The sequence below is a fragment of the Pinus tabuliformis genome, chromosome 8, assembly GCF_031772625.1.
Source record: "Pinus tabuliformis cultivar Carrire ecotype Pingquan chromosome 8, CPIR1, whole genome shotgun sequence".
In the NCBI taxonomy this organism is placed as follows: domain Eukaryota; kingdom Viridiplantae; phylum Streptophyta; class Pinopsida; order Pinales; family Pinaceae; genus Pinus; species Pinus tabuliformis.
The window spans coordinates 1,887,055,818-1,887,076,869 of record NC_142294.1 but is presented as its reverse complement, the minus strand read 5'-3'; positions in this window follow the sequence as shown (position 1 = coordinate 1,887,076,869).

The following is a 21,052-nucleotide window of genomic DNA, read 5'->3' as shown; positions in this document are numbered from 1 at the left end:
AGGTGGAAACTTAGAAGAATATTGGAGATGCATTGACAAAATCTGTGAGCTTTGAGAAGTTCTCTTGGTGTAAAGAAACAATGCGTGTTTAGGTTTGGATAAATGACTAAGCTCTCTTGTGGCCCCCTGTGGAAAGAAAATAACAAGTGGTAGAATGTTGGGTTGTGTTATATTCTTTCCACAACTAGCCCACGTAGTTGACCGTGGGATAAGACGGGGGGCGGAGCCCCCCCTTCGTTGTGCCGATTATGTAGTCGGGGGGTCACAAGGGGTTTGAGGGATGCAGGTAAGCCCCCTCTATGGGGATAAACATGTGTTGTAACATTGAAAGGGATATAATGAAAAATCAAGCAGGTAGTCCTCGTTTTGGGATCCAGGGGAAAATCTCTGTGTATATGTGTTTTATGTGTTATGCTCTCGTATGCAGATAATTTTTGTACAAGGTTAAAACCTACACGTGACCCCTAGACCAGAACACAAGAGTGGCATGAGAAGGATTTTAGGGGCGTAGATGGTGCCGAGGTGGAGGAGGACCTAGAAGAGGTCGCGAACAGTTGATATGCTACAACTACGGAGTGCCAGGACATTATGCCCGCGATTGTACGAACCCAACACGTCCATCATGTCTGTATTGTACCTTATTTGATCATGAGATGGAAGATTTTCCTATGCTGATAGCTAGGATACACAACAAGGGAGCGCTATCACCTCCCCTGACTCAGAACCTATAGATGATGACGTCTGAACTGCGTGAGGAAGATCCAAATGTGAACATTGTGCTTTGAAGTGGAATTGCTATGGGAGATGACAAAGGAAAACAACCGAAAGATAGTACTTGGGTTCACAAAGCTCCTGCGAAAGAAGTGGATTTTGATTTGGAGCATGCTCGAGAAACCTTTATTGAAGCTAAGAAGAGCTTCGCTGATGCCTCCACTTCAAGAAGCAAAGATAGACTGGAGCCGGAGATGGACACATCTATACTTACGATGTTCCTGGAAACACACATGAAGTTACTATGTGACAATAAGGCTGTAAAAGGATTGCAAGAACTCATTAACAGATGTGTTGGGACCGCGCAAGGAGAACTGCGCGTAGTCTGGAAGATTGGAAAGCATAAGATGAGGATGGGGAGAGAAATGAGGTTAACCACGCAAATTGGACAATATGAAATGGATCAAGTAATTTTGGATTTAGGATCGGACGTGAATGTTCTGCCGAAGCGAACATGGGAACACATGGGGAGGCCTATGCTGCAGCGGTCTTCTATTCAATTACGAATGGCGAACCAGCAGAAGATTATACCCATGGGGAGATTGCAGGGAATTACTGTGGATATTGAGGGAGCGAGCGCACTAGAAGACTTTGAAGTAATAGAGATTGTTGGTGACAGCAATCCCTACCCCACGCTCTTAGGAATTGATTGGGCCACTGACATGAACGGGGTGATTAATCTGGAGAAGCACAAGATGATTTTTGAGAAGAAGTCTCTACTCACAATTATACCCTTGGACCTTGTTGAAGGATCACGCTATACAGAGCTAGTGCGCGACTATGAAAGTGATGATGATTTGGATTGTATCTACAAGACAACCATGTGAGACCAAGATTGGGTAAATCCCACCATGGACAAACGGATCTCATGGCAGTGCAAAAGCTCCTGTACGTAGGATTCCAATGAGGAGATAGAGCGATGACAGCACCGGTTACACGAAGTAACCACGCTAAACTATAATATGATGACAAGATCACTAAGTTTTGTATCAACAAAAGTGAGAGATCTGCCTACTTATGATGGGTTAAGTGAGCTAGATACTTTCTTGGATAAGTTTGAAAGGGAGGTTCTCGAAAAGCAACGTTCTGAGGCCTTGAACTGGGTATTGTGCGCTAGGCCCACAAGGTGGTGGGGTACGTGCAAAGGGATCTTTGATGACTGGCGCGAGTGTAGGAGGATGATGCACACATGGTTTGGGAAGCCTAGAGTGCGATTGACAGAAAAATACAATGGGAGGATGATCCACGCATGCATCTGGCTAAGTGGATGTAGGCCTATGGGGAAAAGCCTCAACCTGAGTGGGTGCACTTGTTCTGTCACACCCTGGATGTTATACGAATGAACTGGTATATAGAAACAGAGCTCCGCCACGGGACAGGTGAATGGGATGTTCTACACAAAGGGTTCGTGATGACCTTCAATTTTGAGGATGGTTGGGATAGTATTGATGAAGCGCTACAAGAAGTAAAAGCAACCATCTTTAGGATTCCATAGGAGCCGATAGAGTTGATTCAGCCTGAATGGGCTGCTCAGTTAAGTTGTGCGCTAGAGTGTTTTAATGTAATTGCTGAGGAAGAGGATGAGGATTCGCAAAAAATTAATATTCCAAAAACAGAAGGCCAGCATGAGGTTCAATGACCACAAATTGAGAATCCCGACATAACTATGCCAGTGAAGACTAAGCAGGTGAATATTAGTACGGAGGTAGAGCCTAAATTCATGAAGATTGGGGACTACTCGGATGACGCGATGGTGGACAAGGTTGCTAAATTACTTCGTGAATATCAGGACTTATTCCCGACCAAGTTTACAGACTTAAAGGGAATAGTGAGAGATTTAGGGGTAATGAAGATCACGTTGAAACCCAAAGCAAAGCCTGTTAAGCAGAGGTCGTATCTCTTAAATCCGAAATACAAGGGAAAGGTCTGCATAGAATTAGACAAGATGCTCACGGCAGGCATCATTGAGCCTATGGAGGAATCTGACTAGGTAAGTCCGATGGTAGTACAAGAGAAGAAGCAGAAGGATGAAATAAGAATATGCGTGGATCTCAGAAAGTTGAACGACGCATGCATACATGATCCATTCCCAACTTCATTCACAGATGAGGTGTTGGAAAATGTAGGTGGTCAGGAAGCATATTCTTTTACCGATGGGTTCTCATGGTACCAGCAGATCAGGATCGCACCAGAGGATAGGAGCAAGAAAACCTTCGTGATGGAGTGGGGTTGCTTTCAATACACTGTCATGCTGTTTGGATTGAAGAGCACTCCAACCATCTTTTCGCGCATAGTTGTTGCAACATTCAGGGAATATATTCATAAATTCTTGGAGGTATATTTTGATGACTTGACTATATTTGGGTTGGTTAGGTGCCATGTAGCGAACCTACACTTGATGTTGGATACATGCCAAAGATACCAAATCGTGCTTAACCTCAAGAAGTGTATGTTCCTCGTTCCTTTTAGGAACCTGTTGGGGTATGTGGTTTGTAAACAAGGGTTGATGGTAGACCCCGTGAAAATCACGGTGATTCTGAATTTGGAAGCACCATGCAGTGTGAAACAACTATGCGCTACCTTGGGACATACGGGGTACTATAGAAAGTTTATCGAAAGTTACGCCCAGATCACTGTGCCGATGGAAAAACTGTTGAAGAAGGATGTCATGTTCTACTAGGACGATGACTATAAAAAGAGCCTGGATATCTTGAAGGAGAAGATGGTTACTGCGTCGATTCTTATCTTCCCGAACTGGAAGAAAGAATTTCATGTTCATGTTGACGCATTGTGTATAGCGCTGGAGGTAGTACTCACAAAGGATGGCAGGGAGGGCTTGGATCACCCTATCGCATTCGCGAGTCGCAAATTATCTAAAGTAGAAAATAACTATTCCACCACTGAACGTGAGGGACTGGCTATCATGTATGTGCTCTAGAAATATCGGCACTACTTACTATGGCGATGTTTCAAGATGTATATAGATCATTCTGGACTGAAATACTTGGTCAATAAGCCTGTGTTGGGGGGATGCATATGCAGGTGGCTTTTATTGTTCAAAGAATATGATTTTGAAGTTGTTGTGAAGCCTGGATGACTGAACGTGGGACCTATTGACCTGTCATGCATTGAGACAGGGGAGGAACCTACCAGTCTAGAGGAAGGACTACCCGACGCACAACTCTTTGTTGTGCATGTGGCAGATGGACATTTTGAATATATAATTCACTTTCTAACAACTGGAAATATTCCAGAAGGGTACTCTGTCTAGCAGAAGAAGGAACTAGTGGTGTGCACAATGGATTTCTCTCTCATTGCGGGGCATCTATATAAGATGGGGAATGATGAGATATTGCAAAGGTATGTCCTTGAGTTTGAACAAAGTAACATTCTCATGGATTCTCATGTGGTCCTGACGGGAGGTCATTATGCAGGGAGAGAAACCGCGCAGAAGATTCTCTACGCAGGGTTATGGTGGCCAACCCTTCATCAGGATTCAAAAGCACATTGCAAGGCATGCGATGTATGCCAAAGAACGGGTAAGTCATCATGAAGGGACGAGATGCCTTTGAGTCCACAAATGACGTTGCAACACTTCAAAAAGTGGGCGATTGACTTTGTAGGACCTATCAAACCTCAAGGAAAGATAGGTGCGAGATATATTATCACCGCGACAGAGTACCTGACTCGTTGGGCAGAAGTGGAGCTAGTACAGGATTGCATGACCGCAATGGCCGCGAAGTTCTTGTTTGAGCACATACTAATGTGATTCAGTTGTCTAAAGATATTAATGAGCGATCATGGTACACATTTCTTGAATGAAAGGATCAACACTCTAATGGAAGAATTTCAAGTGTATCATCAGAAAAGCACACTATATCACCCACAGGCTAATGGGACCATAGAAGCATTTAAAAAAGTATTGGAGACCGCGCTAATGAAAGTATGCAACGCACAGTGAAGTGATTGGGATCTGCGCATACCCGTAGTATTATGGGCTTATTGGGCGACATGCAAGAAACTGACAGGACAGGTGCCTTTTTGGCTTGTCTATGGAGTAGAGGCCATAATGCCTATGGAGTATATCGTGCCTAGTCTGTGAATAACAATGCTTACAGGTATGACAGACTGTAGAGCCCTAGAGAAGAGGCTCGCGCAGCTGGAGGAACTGGAAGAAGAACTATTTTTGGCTGGATTCCATCAGCAGATACAAAAGTATTGTGAAAAGACTTGGAACAATCAACATATCAAGTTGCGCACCTTTAAGGTGAATGATTTGGTATTGATATACGATAGTGAGTTTGATAAATTCCTGGGGAAGATCCAAATGCATTGGTGTTATAGACATATTTGGGCACTACAACCCCAAACTCATATGTCCATAAAATAATGGCTCCTCAAGTCCCTAAAAGTGTTGCTTCATACCCTAAAGGACCATGGTCAACTGATTACATAATTTCCCAGAAGTCCCACCTGAAAAACTACTCAGAATTGGCCAAAAATGGACCACAAAGACTACTCCATGGGAAAGGTACGATGCATACTGACTGCCAAACTGGCCAGGTGTGATGCATACTGAAATGGCCTTCTGTGGGGTGCGATGAGTGAGAATAGACAAATGGCAGAGACAGTTTTCTAGGTGGATGATCATGGAATCTTCCAGAAACTTCTCTTGTGACACTTGCCTCTCTGAATTCAGCGAGGGATGAGTAAGAGATCATTGAAATCTCCAAGTGGAACCAAGAACTATCAGTGGAATGACACTAATCAAAAACCTAGAGCTGACTCACACCCTTGCAAGACATCTATAAATGGATCCCTCATCTGAGAGATCTAGAGGCTGGAATTTTGTATTTTGTAAGGAAGTGTTGTTGGTTTGTTGGTGAGAAGAGGCATTGCATTGTTGGGTGATTTGCTTGTTCATGAGGTGAAGAGGGCTTCTACAATTGGGAGGATGATGCTGGATTAGACAGCTGGGTTGTAATCCTCTCTTACATTACTATTAATAAAGTTCTTTGAGTTTTCCTCCATATAATCATGTATTTGTGAATCTTATTGTTTATGAATGCAATTGTATGGTCAATGTGTTTCTGATTCCGTATTGTTTATGATGTTTTATATAGAGATGCTTTGATAGTTTGATGTTACTTTGACTCTACAGGTACTCTTTGAAGCGGGACAAGTAGGAGGAGTGGCAAATTCTATAAAGGGAAGGAGAAATCAAGCTAGGATCAAAGCGGAAGATCCAGGTTGGTCCTCTTTTCTTCTCTTCCATCTATCACACTTAAAGGAACTCTTGAAAAGATTTCATTGTTTGTTTCTAAGATAGCTACCTATCTTAGTGGGACTAGCAGTTCGAATCAACACTAGTTTTCGCTGAAATAAAATGGCGACTCCACTGGGGAATGAATAGTTTGTTTTGTTTGTTTATTGTTTGCTTTATAAACTACAGACAGTGCCTAAAGTTAGCCAGCTAGCCTTTGAAATTCCTTTTCTATGCAATTGCGAAGTAGATGAATGCTGCTTCAGTCAATCTTCATGTTGGTTTATGAACTAAGCATCTAACTTACAAAGCATTCTAGGTGCCCTTGTGGTAGCTCAGAACCTCATCAGATCTTACCCTTCTACTTTGTTTTTACTGTCCATCATTACTCAGCCTAAATCACTAAACTTAGCTGCAAATTTTGAGCAAAAACCAAGCTCAGTTTCGCTCCCTAGTCCATTTCACTATCTGTAACTGTGCAACCTGGATGCATCGTACCTCCCGTGTGTTGCAGGTGAGATGCATCCTTGTTTCTCTATGTTGCAGGTGTGATGATTGAGTGATACTACTTTCTTCTCTGAAAGTTGGTTTTTCCTCTTTGTTTTCAGGTTTATTCTAGAGTTTTGTTGTTCATGATCAATATATTCTTGCTGAAACCTTCTTCCTTCACATATTTCAGCCTCCATCAGTTAGGAATTGTAAACGTTTTTGTGTATTTGTCAATCATTTACAGTCTTCCTTTGTCAAAAGTAGCCTAATCGAATTGTCATTTTTGATGCAAGTGTTGTAATTATCATTTCGAATCAAAAGAAGAGTGTTGTAGAGTCTTCCTCTTCTAGATAGTTGATTGTACTTTTGTCATTGTACTTGATTTGAGTTATTAGTACTTGAAGTGTCGAAAAATAGTTTTCAATTTGAAATCGAAAAGTGTCGTCTTAGTCTTCCTTTCATTTTGAAAAGAAATTGTTAGAAATGTTGCTTTGAAAGAAAATAGTTCAGATTTGTACTTAGCTTTCCTTTTTGGCATTCACACATTAAGGAGGCAGAAAACAAATACATGCATGTGCATCTGCATTTTGACTGCATGTGAAATTTGATTTAGGAAAGTGCATTTAGTGTGTGCTCTATGCTCTCTGTTGAAAGAAAATCATAATCTTCTTTCCTTTGTAGCTAGGATTTTCATTGGTAAAAGAACATAAACCACTGTTTATCATTTTAGATTGCATATTTAGGAATTTCACACCTACATCATGCGGTGAACCTTGAAAGACAAAATTCTAAGCAAGATCAACTCTAAAATAAACCTCAATGAACATAAAAACGCTTTGGAACCTAACGCAACACATCTAGAAGTCTAGGCTAGATATGTGTTCAGGCGTTGTAAAACCTGGTAACTATCGTTTTCATCGAAGGTTGGGTGATTCCTCCTCTTTGATACGACAAGTGCCAGTACGAACTTGTGCTCCCCGTATCATCGAGTATATATTGGGAGACCACAATAGGCTGATATCCTTTATCCTTAGGAAGCCATGTCTGTCGCCCTATCGATCACAATGCACTGAACACAGCACTCGAGAAGTTTGACTACCGTACATAAGTCCTTGGTAATTTCTTTATATATATCACGAAGGTGTATTTTGCAATTTTGCGATCAGTTTGGTAAACCCTCTATCTAGATTTCCAGAGTAGTCACTTTCATTCCTTTTCGACTCCTTAAAAGAAAAGGTCCATCTGAGCACTTGTCACTTTAGGCTCATTAAAAATCAAAGGCAACTAGAGTCACCTTTAGCTTTCTCTCGACTCTTAAAAATTGAAAAAGAAAGTTGCGTCAAAGTGTCTTAAAATTCATTTAAATCGGAATAACATCCCTGTTCCTTCATTGATCTGAGGTTGAGATAATGGAATCTACCAATCAAGGAATCCCTCTTGGAGGGAATCCTTGTCCTTTCTCCTCTTGGGGAGATATTGGTTCTCCATACATGGCTACATTGTCCCTTCCAGGAATCACAATCGACCTGCCAGTATGGCTTTTATCGACCTCTGTCGTTCAAAACACCATAATTCCTCAACAATATAATCAGTAACCAGATGATACAGAAGTTACCCCTTCACCTTCTACTTCTTTTGTTTCTTCTTCCCCTTCTCCCTCTTCGCTTGGTGAAACTAGTGACACTAAAAACCAAGTAGCTGAGAAGAAAAAGAAAGGGAAGGAGAAGAAGAAGAGGCCAACTAAACAAGGGAACAACAATGCATCATCTGGCGAAAATCTGCACACTAAAGTTTCCAAACCAAAAAATCCATGCGTAATTTGCAAGGAGAGACATTACCATCGAGATTTCCCTTGCATTCTGCAAATCTTAAGAGAATGGTCTCCCCGTTTGCACCATTCGGTGTCATCAACTCGTGATAGTCAGGTTGACAACGCACCATCAACTAGTGAAAACAAAGTCAATAGATAGAAAGGAAAAGTTAGAGTTCCGTGTAGGTTATGTGAAGGTGATCATACTCTTCACCATTGTCCTTTTCTGGATGAAGCGAAAAGAATTTTGGATAACCATCCTACTTCACTGCAACAACTTCCACCTGGATACAAGAAACTCTTGCCAAGTCGTTCGCTAGTTGAAAACCCGATTGACATAACTCAGTTGTCGATTGAATCACCTATCATTGAAAGTGAACCTCCTGAGTCCACACTGGACCAAAGTAAACTGGTCGAGATGACAGTCGACCCAGTCTTGCCTTCAGAAAGCCCATCTTCAGATGATACAGTTCCTAAAGAGGATGAGAACAACATCGTTCAAATTATTTTCGTCGATAGAGAGTCTAATGAACTTGGGGGCAATCCACTCATTCCTTTACAATAGGAAGAGACCCCCCCAGTTCATGAAAATTATCTGGACATTTATCCGGTACCTCCTCTAAGCAGTCTAGTCATTCTCTTTGATTGGAATCAACTAGCGAAACCCGCCTTCCATCTAATGTACCATTCTGAATCATAGTACAGGTTTACAAAATGATCGTGTCTGGCACTATCATAGATGAAGGGGCTTTAATGAGTATCCTTTCCTCAACTGTTTGGAAAGCACTTGGTTCGCCATCGCTTTTTCCTAAAAAACAAAATTTTTCAGGCTTTAACAAAGGAACGAGTCGACCATTAGGGATCCTTCCAAAGTTGTCGATAACTTTGAGAAAGAAAACCGTTCATTTGAATGTGATGGTAGTCCAAGTTCCACTAGATTACAATCTACTCCTTGGACGTGATTATATATATAGCATGGAAGCTATTGTTTCCACATTCTTTCGAGTGATGTGTTTTCCACATGAAGGCAAACTGGTGCAACTTATCGACTAGCTTTCATTTCCTAGTTCAAACACAACTATGAATCAACCATCATCCCTAAATCGTCTCTTCGCATCAACAATGTCTCTTCAACCTTAATTTCATCCACCTAATTACTGCAAGTAGTTCGGTGAGTGTGATGAAGGTTAGGGGGCATGCACCCTAGTCTGCTTCAGTAAGCAAACCCAAAGGAAAAGAAAGATTTTCTTGAAAGGTTATAGTAATTAGACCGAAAAAGAATTCCTGTATAGGTTATGTAATCCGTCTAACACACTTATTTCCTTTGTACTATTGTGAGTGGAAGCTCACAGCATTCACCTTCGTACATTATGTGATTGGAAGCTCACAACAATCACCTTTGTCTATTTCGATGGACAAAGCAAAGGAAGAGTTTTTGTCTACCAACAAAAACAATCCTGCCTAACCGCAGGGACTTCCATTTGGTAACCTGGAAACTCTCCTTTTACTGAAACACCTGGGGGCATGCAAACCTTTGCATGCAAGTGAAAAATGACCTTTGATTTTCTTAGTTTGTAGGTTCTCAACCCTTTAACCTCATATCTTGGTCGTTTCTAGCCTACATAAAAGGTAATTGAGCACATGTTATAGTAGTGTTCAAGCTCATTAAAAAATAAATCTACCAAGAGACATTATCAAAAGACTGGTAAGAGCAATGTTCCTGCAAGGTTCAAGCTCGTTAAAAAATCAACCTGCACTGAGCACATGTTGGCACAAGGTTCAAGCTCATTAAAAAATAAACCTGCCTTTGGTAAATAACCTTTGTGATCGCTTTGCTATCAGCCCTTTTGAACTTTGGTTGTGTTCCTTCCATCACCTCCATTCATTTGGCCGACCATACGCTTCCACTTGATTGTTTACCCTTTTGAGGAACATCTATGACGAGTGATTCTAATTGCCACCCTCTTCACACTGCCATGTTTTGAGAAGTTCCAAACTTACTTGGAACCAGTTGCTACCCAGAAATACCACTCGTTCCTCAAAAACGAGTCCCTTTTAAACTCTTTTTAGATTGGTTAAATATAAAAAGATTGTCGAGCTATTGGCCTTTACAACTTGTTAAAGTAAGGGGAACGCCATCCCTCTCATATATTTTAATCTTTATGGACTTGAGGGATTATTAAATAAAAATATCGAGCACTTCTCATTGTCGGCTCGTTAAAACTATCGGAAAGTCATCCCTTTCATATTATTTTACACTTTTTCGGACTTAAGGGATTATGCCACGAAAAAGGACTATTGGAGTCTCCTTTTCATCCCTTTTCAAACTCTCTAAACATGAAAAATATTGAGTTATCATTGTCGTTAAACTCGTTAAAACAATAGCGACAAACTTGTCCACCCAGACAAGAATGAGTCTCACTGACGTTAGGCTTGCTAAACACAAAGTGACAGGTTTGCCCAAAGGGAAAATTATAGAGCAAGCATATGTTATCCTCCTCAAGCTTGTCAAAAATAAAGAGGTACTGGTCAGCAATGACTGGGGAAAAATGGGAAGAAAACTTGAAGAACTTTATTAGTATCAGGTCGCTCTTGAACATGACACTTTCACTCCATCGCCATGATTGGGTTGGGTTGGGTTTTTCCATTCACTGTCACCATTGGTCCTCCATACCATCCATGGGGTTAACGCTACTAGTCCATATCAGTATCACCAATATGTTCAAGAGAATTCATTTAGAGAATTCACCACCTAGCAAACGCCTCATCCACTACATTACATCCACTCTTCATTTTTCATGACCGCCATTCCTGAACCTTATATCATCAGATCGTTTTCACCTCCACAAAAATCATTTGCTCTGTTTCGCATCATAGATGTGGGATACATCAAGGCCCTCCTACGACAGGTCACTTCTTGTTGACATCAACTCATTATCCAAGAATTTGACTTAGAAACAACCCTTTCAGTACTTTGAAGCTTGCATGCCTCAATGGCAAGTTTCTCACTTCCGACAACAGGTTTACATCAATGACCTTTGACCGCAAGACTTTGCGTGGTGTTTGACATCGACTCATATATTCACACCACGTGAATTGTACTGTAGTACCTTGAGGTTCATCATCATTATCGGTGACTCCTCTCGTGCCTGTTAACAACTTGCATCATTGGCTGGTAATCAGGTGATGTCTTTCCATGTTCGACTTCAGAACATCTTTTCACATGGATTGAATTGTACATCGGGTGAAGATTGGATGAGATTTGAAGACCCCGGATCTAGTTTCATCTATCGGGCTACAATATATTGAGGAAAATAAAGACATCAATTGTACACAGAAGCTGCACAGATAGTCATCTAAGCCAGGGAAGATGACTCTTCATGCGAAGAATCACCAGTCTGCAACAGCAAACGATTGTCTATCATATGTACATGAAAATGAATTTATAAAGATGAGCATGGGAATGCCCACCTTAGATAGATCATGAAAATAATATGATGATGATGTATTGTATTTTATCTTATACAGGTCACCTTCTAGTATGAATACCTCGGATCCTCATGATAAAGCATTTCACCTCACATCAGAAGATTTATGACCTCATGCTTTAGGGAGAAGCTGTTATAGACATATTTGGGCACTACAACCCCAAACTCATATGTCCATAAACTAAGGGCTCCTCAAGTCCCTAAAAGTGTTGCTTCATACCCTAAAGGATCATGGTCAACTGATTACATCATTTCCCAGAAGTCTCACCTGAAAAGCTACTCAGAACTAGCCAAAACTGGACCATACAGACTGATCCATGGGCAAGGTGCGATGCATATTGATTGCCAAATTGGCTAGGTATGATGCATATTGAAATGGCCTTTTGTGGGGTGTGATGAGAGAGAATAGACAAATGGCAGAGACAATTTGCTAGGTGGATGATCATGGAATCTTCCAGAAACTTCTCCTGTGACACTTGCCTCTTTGAATTCGCTCAGGGATGAGTAAGAGAATTTTGAAATCTCCAAGTGGAACCAAGAACTATCAGTGAAATGACACTAATCAAAAACAAAGAGCTGACTCACACCCTTGCAAGACATCTATAAATGGATCCCTCATCTGAGAGATCTAGAGGCTGGAATTTTGTATTTTGTAAGGAAATGTTGTTGGTTTGTTGGTGAGAAGAGACATTCTATTGTTGGGTGATTTTCTCGTTCATGAGGTGAAGAGGGCTTCTACAACTGGGAGGATGATGCTGGATTAGACAACTGGGTTGTAATCCTCTCTTACATTACTATTAATAAAGTTCTTTGAGTTTTCCTCCATATAATCGTGTATTTGTTAATCTTATTGTTCATGAATGCAATTGTATGGTCAATGTGTTTCTGATTCCGCATTGTTTATGATGTTTTAGATAGAGATGATTTGATAGTTTGTTGTTACTTTGACTCTACAGGTACTATTTGAAGTAGGACAAGTAGGAGGAGTGGCAAATTCTATCAAGGGAAGGAGAAATCAAGCTAGGATCAAAGCGGAAGATCCAGGTTGGTCCTCTTTTCTTCTCTTCCATCTATCACACTTAAAGGAACTCTTGAAAAGCTTTCATTGTTTGTTTCTAAGATAGCTACCCATCTTAGTGGGACTAGCAGTTCGAATTGACACTAGTTTTCCCTAAAACAATTGTATGGGACCATATATTATTAAGGAGATCACAGATGGTGGCGCGGTGTAGTTGGTGAAGTTAAATGGCGAACTCTTCCCAGGAAAAGTAAACGATAGTTGGTTGAAGCCATATACAGGTGGCCCAACCATCTAACTAGTTGTGGGAAGTAGTACAGTCTTAGCGCTCCAGATAGTTGAAAGGAGGTGCGGGACTATAAACTATTTTGCCCAAGAGCTATGCGATGACAGGATTGCATGCAGTAGTGAGGTTTCATAGGGTCCGCGACAGCACAAGGGTAGCTGAGCTGCCACGCGAGTTGGTTGGAAAGTGACTGTTAAAGTCACTATTCATGATGTGATGCTTGGTTTGAGACCAAATGGAGTGGGCGGCAGGGATTTAAGGCAAACTTTAAGGGCTAGATTTGGAAAAATCTACCGCCAAGGGAGCATTAATGGACCGGATTTGGGGGCAACGGTCAAATTCCAATTCAAAAGGAGCTATTAATTGCAAAGGGATGCCCAACAAACAACACTTGGCCATTTGAGAACTGCGATGTTGCATGCCCAGAGATTCAGGAACTCTGATCTATTCGATCTTTTGAAGTTGAAGGAATTATTTGAGAACTTACCTGAACCGTTGAGAGATTCGTGGAACAATAGTATGGCCGCACCAGAGGAAGCCATGGATATCGGAGAGATGAACTTTGAAGAGGCCGCGCAAGCCATGACGATAAGAGAATGTTCAGAAAGCACCGGGGGAGTTACAGAAATCCCTATATTGTCATGCACGTCGAGACCTAAGAAAGACAAGCAGCCTATGGTTCTAGTGTGCATGTCCCCTAGAAACCCACTAAGAACTAAACTGACCATGGAGGAAAAGGGGAAGGTGATTAATTTGGAGGACGATGAGGAGGAGGAATACCTTGAGGAAATCCTAGTAGAAGAGGAGGAGGACAAAGAAATGGAAGAGGAAACCCAGGGCGTGGACCTTCTAACTAATTTGTCCTCATTTTTGAAGCAACACACTTAGGACAGGTTCCAGTTCTAAAATTTGAAGACTGGGATTTCACAGACCACAATAAATTCCCACACTTGGAAACGACACAGCTAATGCGGCTGAAGAAAAACACAACGATAGGAGTCATAGAGTTGGAGTCACACAAGTGCTTGTGAGGAGTAGAGAATGTAGGGTTGTTAAACCTTCTCTAGGTGCCGCATTACCATTGTGCCCTACTGACTATCTTTGTCATTAGGAAGGGTGTCTCCTGCATTAAATGACCCCTTCCTTGAGTTCTCCATCAACAGCTCGGAGTTCAACAACCCACAAAAGATGATTCCAAGGGGCAGCTGAGCAGGTCTAGTGAAATTGTTGTTATCTGTAGTTTTAGGCAACTGAGTTCCTAAAGTTTAGGAGGACTGTTGGGAGTCATCACTTTTATAAATAAGAAGGCTTCAAGCCTTAGTAGGTTAGCCATTTGATAGCCTATTTTCACACTTTAGTGCAGCCTTGTACTCAACTCATTTTCGAGCTCTTTTTGCAGATAGTTTTGCGATGTAACTATTAGTTTTTGATAAATGAAGATGAATCCAGATTTCAACCAGCATTGATCTTTCCTAGGGGGATGTATCTCTTGGGGTTGGGCCCAACCCAAGTTCCCAACACCTCCTTTGTGTATTTATATTTTTTTTTCTTGCATTCATGAAATAATTTCTGTTGTTTAGGTTAAATCTTGCTTTGTTACTTAGGTTGTTTTTGATGATTAGAATAGTTGTTCTTACTTCAGGTTGATTATATAGTTTGCTGCAATAATAGAAAAAGATCCACAAAAAGGCTACCAAGCAGGCCTTGATCTCCTTTCTCCCTCCTTGGGACCATGAATTGAGACCAAGGCACTCTTGCTGCCACCAAAACACTGTTTTTGCTTTCCAATGCAATTGCTAGTGTGAGATTTCAAGTTGGAGAAGTTGATATCAGTTGTATTCACATGCTTAGATCTATTCTTGCTCAGTTTCCATTGCTGTCTTGCATAACTTCTTGTCCATAAAGTTATGTTCAACACTTTTCTGGTTTTTAGGTCATAATTAGGTTAAATAGGTAAAACTCTGATTTTTTTAGTTCTTGCTTGGGACAGTTTTGAAGAGTAAGTGTGCAGCTCACTTGTAGAACACTCCAAATTATCATTCTTCCATTACACAGCCTACTCTAGTCCATCGTTCAAGATTTCCTCTACTCATTCACCATACTTTCCCAAACTGTCCTAATTTCTACTTTTTTGTGCAAAATTGCTTCCTTGACCTTTGAACAAAGCCAATCATCTCTTTCATGTCTGATCTTCATTAACAGAGTCCTAGAGCCCTTAACATATCTATCCAGCCTTCATTCCCCTTTTCCTACCATTTTTCCACCTTCAAACCTCCAAAAACCACTTTCGGCCTCCTTCTGTAGAACCTCCTGTAGAACTTCCTGTAGATCCCTTGCAGCCTCCCGTAGAAGTTCATGCGAGTGATTTTTCAAAGTCTGATCACAGTGGAAGTCTCTAGAAGGGTACTAGGGACTCCTTAGGTCCTCTCCACACCTTCCAAACCTCCTATAAAAGCCAACTCCATCTCCCTTCGCCACCAAACCTCTGCACAGTCACAAATAGTTAAAATACAAGCATAATAATTTTGCATAAAATTGCTCAAAAGTACAAAAAGAAGATTTTTCCATATTTTCCTTTAGAAGTAGCTTGAATACATGCATCTTACCTTTTTAGTAGTCAATGGAATCCATTTCAGTAGTTTCATCTCTTTTCTTTCAAAAGTAGGGTTAGTGGGTAAAATTAGGTTTTGCTAGGCTTTGCATTTCCTTTCAGCTTTCATCTTCTTTCTACAAGTAGAATAGCCTCTTTTGAGTTAGCTTTCTTCCATCACAGTTAAAAGATTCTTCTAAGAACTCATAGAAGTTGGCTTCAGCTCCTAGCGAACTTGTGCCAGCTGATCAAGTGACAGCCTACAGTAAGAGCTAGTACTTGTGCATATAACATTATCGCTTCCAAGTTTGTTACGGACTAACAGGTTGATAAAAGTAAAGTAGGGAGCCCCAGGAGTTGCAACATCATTGCTACAATACTGGAGCTCACCAGAGGTGTGACACAGATACTGGCTGGGAAGGTTATGTGGAAGTGGTGCGCGGATCAGGTGCTCGCGCTGGTGGTTACACTTGTCATGCAGTGCGTAGAGGGGGTCTAGCTTAACTGGTCGAAGTACTTGTGCAGGGAGTTCCTGGAAAATTGTCGTGAGGCATAGGAAGAGGGGAAGACTTTCCACTATGCATGGCTTTTTCTATCCATAGTGCTAGTGGCTTGGGAATTGCCGGATGATAGCCAGTTCTCGACGATTGCGCAGGATCTTCCGAAGGCAGCAAAGTATGCTTTGCTGTGGGACTAAAGATGCACATAGGATCAGAGATAGAAAGATATTCTAGGTGTTCATAGAGATGAACATCAGAATGGGGATTAACCGCAAGCTACGGTTATCACCCATTGTCTACAATAGTCTGCAGGGCTTTGCGGAGTTCAAGGCGGACTTCCATGATGTATATATGAGGGTGCGCAAGGACCCCACGAAGAAATGGAACGAGCTCCCTTACCTGGAAACGAACGATGTCATATTCGTCATGCTTGAGTCATGGCCACTGGAGTGGCGCACTCCAACCATCTCCACAATGGAATCAGAGAAGTCTGCTACACAGAGGAAGAAGGAGGAGGAAAAACTACGGATGGCACAGTTGGCAGAGAAGAGAAGGAATGAAGCAACAACAGCAAAGACGCAGGCAGCGCGGGATGCTGCGAAGGTAGCAGAAGAATAGCAATAGGCAATAGAGAAGGAGCACGAGGGCCATAAGTCGCCTTTGCCTAAACAAGAGCCTGAAATAGAGGAAGGTGGCATGGACCCATAAACAACGTTTACATAGTTGAAGCACCAGTGCCCGAGAGAGCAGGTGTGGCCACCGAAGAAGTTGAAGGAATCCGAGACTTCTTTCGACCCGGTCACCCTCACTGAGGGGTATCTACATGACATAGGGGAGATGGTGCATGACGTCAACACGGAGGCCCTCTAGCAGTTCACAGAGGAAAAGAAGATGGTGTTGGGGGCCCTCTAGGTAGAGATATAGGAGTTTTAGGTGTGCACTCCTCAAGATAGTACTCTGTCGACTAGCCTCGTAGTAGGCATGGCCACGATTGACGAAATGTTGCTCGCCCACATGACCAGCACTATAGTGCTGCCAAAGGCGGCACTAGTTCCAGAAAATGAGGCCGACAGGCTTATGGTTAATGTGTTGAAGGGAGTTGGGATAAACATGGCTGTGCTCCCTTAGGGGACGCTTTGTGTTCTGTAGGATGGAGTGAATGTAGAACTATGGTCCAGGGAGGGTTGCGCGCTCTAGGTGATGAGTGAGCAATGGATTAATATTGAACAACTGAGCCTGCAGCGTGATGAGGTTGTGACACAGAACAAGCAGCTAGTGCAAGTGGTTGAAGAAGCCTACCAGATGGTCCCTGAGTTGGCCATCCCAGTAGAGGCACCAATAGAGGTGCACATCTGGAGACTAGCAGCGGGTTGCATCAGGTGAAAGAAGAGATGGATAAGTTTTAACTGGAGCTGAACCTTTAGATAGCTGAGCTACAATTGAAGGCACAACCTTCAACTCCACCATAGAGGTGAAAGAGCACTGCGTTGGTGCCATTACAACAGGAATATCAGAGATCAACAGTGCAGTGAAGGACTACACCAAACTATTTGAAGAGTCGTTCGAGGTCCTCACCACTCTGGAAGAGGACTCGAACATATAGCACCTAGAAAAAGAGGAATGTGAGCTACAACAATAGTGTGATGAAATAAAAGGGACCACGCATATGGTGGCCCTTACACAGAGGCTCGTGCAGATGCAACAGGAAAAAGTGCTCAAGGAGCAGGTAGACATTGCACGACATAAGGAAGTTGTCTTGAAGGCGTGCGTACAACCATGGATCGATGAGGCATTCGTCATTATAGCCTCGATTGAATCCAAGGTCATGCAGATGCAGGGAATGCAGGAACAGGTGTAGGGTAGCAGTTCAGCTACAACAGTCTTTGAACATTGTGTCCAGAAAGTACAACAGGCAGCTGCTCAGTGCGCTACTGATCTTGCAGCGATCTAGGGATCTAAGGATGTAAGGATGAAGAATTGAGTGTTATCTAAGGTGTAAAGTCGATTCTCTAGGTCGTAGAGTAGGAGAAGGCTCTATAGCTGAGTGCGCAGAGGCCTAGTAGTCCGCAGCTGAGTGCGCAGGGGGAGTCAAGTTTGTAATCGTGGAAGCATTAATAAAGTGAAGTTTCCATATCAATTCTGTGTAATTATATCCTGTTTTCTGCATTGAATATGTTGGGTATAATTTGCATTTCCATTGTGTATATGGTGCGTGAACTTATATGATTGTGTTGATTAAGTGAATGTGAGAGAAAGTATCTGTTTACACAAATTTAACTAACAATTGCAAGAATATAAGTAAGATACATGGTGTAACTTGGGGAAATAGCTTAGATCGTAGCCATAGCAGCACGAAAGTACCTCAGTCCCTGGTTAGGGCTGCACGAAGGTGATTATAACAGATCGCGAAGGTATCGCAGGTTAGGACAGTGCCGAAGTGACCTACGTAAAGATATTCAAAGTTGAACTAAATCGACCCCTCAGACATCTCGAGGGTGTGGAAACTTAGTTCCAGCATGCCCCCATACTACTTCAGGTGAGACTTCAGTCCATGCATTGTGGGTTGTTGCCGAAAGGGCCAGTAGTGTAGGGATTTGTTTGGCTAATTAACTCTAAACTTGGGTTAGGCCCCATCAAGCCAACAACAATGCTCCAACTTTATTGCCTCCACCACCTTCCCAGCCATATCTGTTACACTCTTCTCCACCCAAGCAACCCCAGATGCCTACCCAGTGAAATCCGAACCAGAACAACAGAGAGGCTCAACAAGTATATAGGGGAGAGACATCATATCCAGCTTATGCTATGGAAATCCAGGAGATTAACCTGAGATCTGGGAGAGTTCTCACAGAAAACCAACCTCCACCTTCACCTAGGGAGGTTGAGAAATAAAAAGAGGAAAGCATTCTTAAAGTGAATCCACCCTTTCCTGAGAGATTAACCTATCCACTCCAGCATACCTGAGGAAAGATCGAACTTCTCCGAGAATTGAAAAACCTATATGTAAATATTCCACTTCTCCAAGCAATAAAAGTTGTTCCTATTTACAATAATTTGATTAAGGAGAAGTGCTTCAAGCATCCATGGAGGCGAAGAAGAGATGCCCCTACCATTAATGTCATTTGACAACTGTCTGACTTAATGCTGAGGTAGGTAATCTTTCCAAAGTATTTGGACCCTAAAAGCCATGTAGTAGATGTGCACATCAATGGCACCATTGTCCCACACACTTTGATCAATATTGGGGCTACCATTAATGTGATGACCAAGGACACCATGCTCAAGATCAACCTCCAAGATGCATTGAGGAAGACCACAACAGTTCTGCAACTTGCAGACCATTCCACAGTGACCCCTGAGGGGATTGTGGAGGATGTGATGGTCTCCATTGACTCTTCAGAGTATCCTAGAGATTTCCTAGTTCTCCATCCTAAGGCTAAGCTTATTGGTTGCCCTCTCATCCTTGGGAGATCCTGGTTGGGCACTGTCGTTGCTTACATTTGCTGCAGATCTGGGAATATGACCATCAAGAATGGGCATATGTCCAATAAGTTAGTCCTATACCCTCCTGCTCAGCCATCTCTAGAGCATGATTTTCCTTTATGGTTGGAGGAGGAGGAAGAAGATGAATTTTATTCCGCCCTACTTTATAATTTAGAAACAACCATGGGAGGAGGACAACAAGATGAAGATGATTTGATTGAACACCTACTCCAAAGTCCAACTCCTAGTAGATTGCCCTTAGAATATGTAGTAAAATAAACCTAGAACAATCATCCAATTGACCTATGATTGGTCGATTCCAACCCCCTCTGTGTCAAAACCATAGAATTCAACCCTGAGAGAACCTTGAAAATCAATCCATCTCTTTCTGCTCTCAAAGAAGAGAAGTTATGCAACATGCTAAAGGAACACCTAGATGCCTTCGCTTGGAGTTACAAAGAAATGAAGGGAGTACACCCCTTAGTGTGTACTCACTACATATACATCAAAGAAGGTTGCAAGCTAGTTTAGAAGCCCCAAAGGAGGATGAATCCATCTCTTAAAGATATAGTCAAAGAAGAACTGCAAAAATTGCTAGATGCAGGATTCATTTACCCTATCTCCAACTGTGATTGGGTCTCTCCTTTGGTGTTAGTCCCAAAGAAAAAAGGTAAGTGGAGGATTTGTGTTGATTACACGGAGTTGAACAAAGCCACAAAGAATGACCATTTCCCTCTACCCTTCATTAACCAAGTGCTAGATGGCCTGGAAGGGAATTTTTTTTCTCTTTCCTAGATGGATTCAGTGGTACAACCAAATCCAGATCAGCCCAAAAGACCACGATAAAACCACCTTCACTTGTCCTTGGGGTACTTTTTCCTATAGGGTCCTTCCTTTTTTCCTATGCAATGCTCCTGCCACTTTCCAGAGAGCAACCCTGAGTATTTTCCCTGGGTTAGTCCATGATGCGGTGGAAATTTATACAGATGATTTTACACCTTATGGCTGTGATTTTCAAGCGGCTTTGTCCAACCTAGGCAAAGTACTGCACAAATGGATGGAAATGAACTTGTCTCTCAATCGTGAAAAATTTGAATTCTTAATGACTGCAAGGACCGTGGTAGGTCATTCAATATCTCAACAAGGACTGCAGGTGGACCCAAAAAAAATAGCTATCATCTAAAGGGTCTAACCTCCTCAAAAGCAAAGAGATGTTAGAAGTTTCCTAGGTTTAGCTGGATACCACTAAAGCTTCATAAAGGACTTCAGCAAGTTGGCCTCTCCTTTATTTGGTTTTTTGGCCAAGGAATCTGAGTTTATATGGTCAAAAATATGTCAAGAGGCCTTGGACACC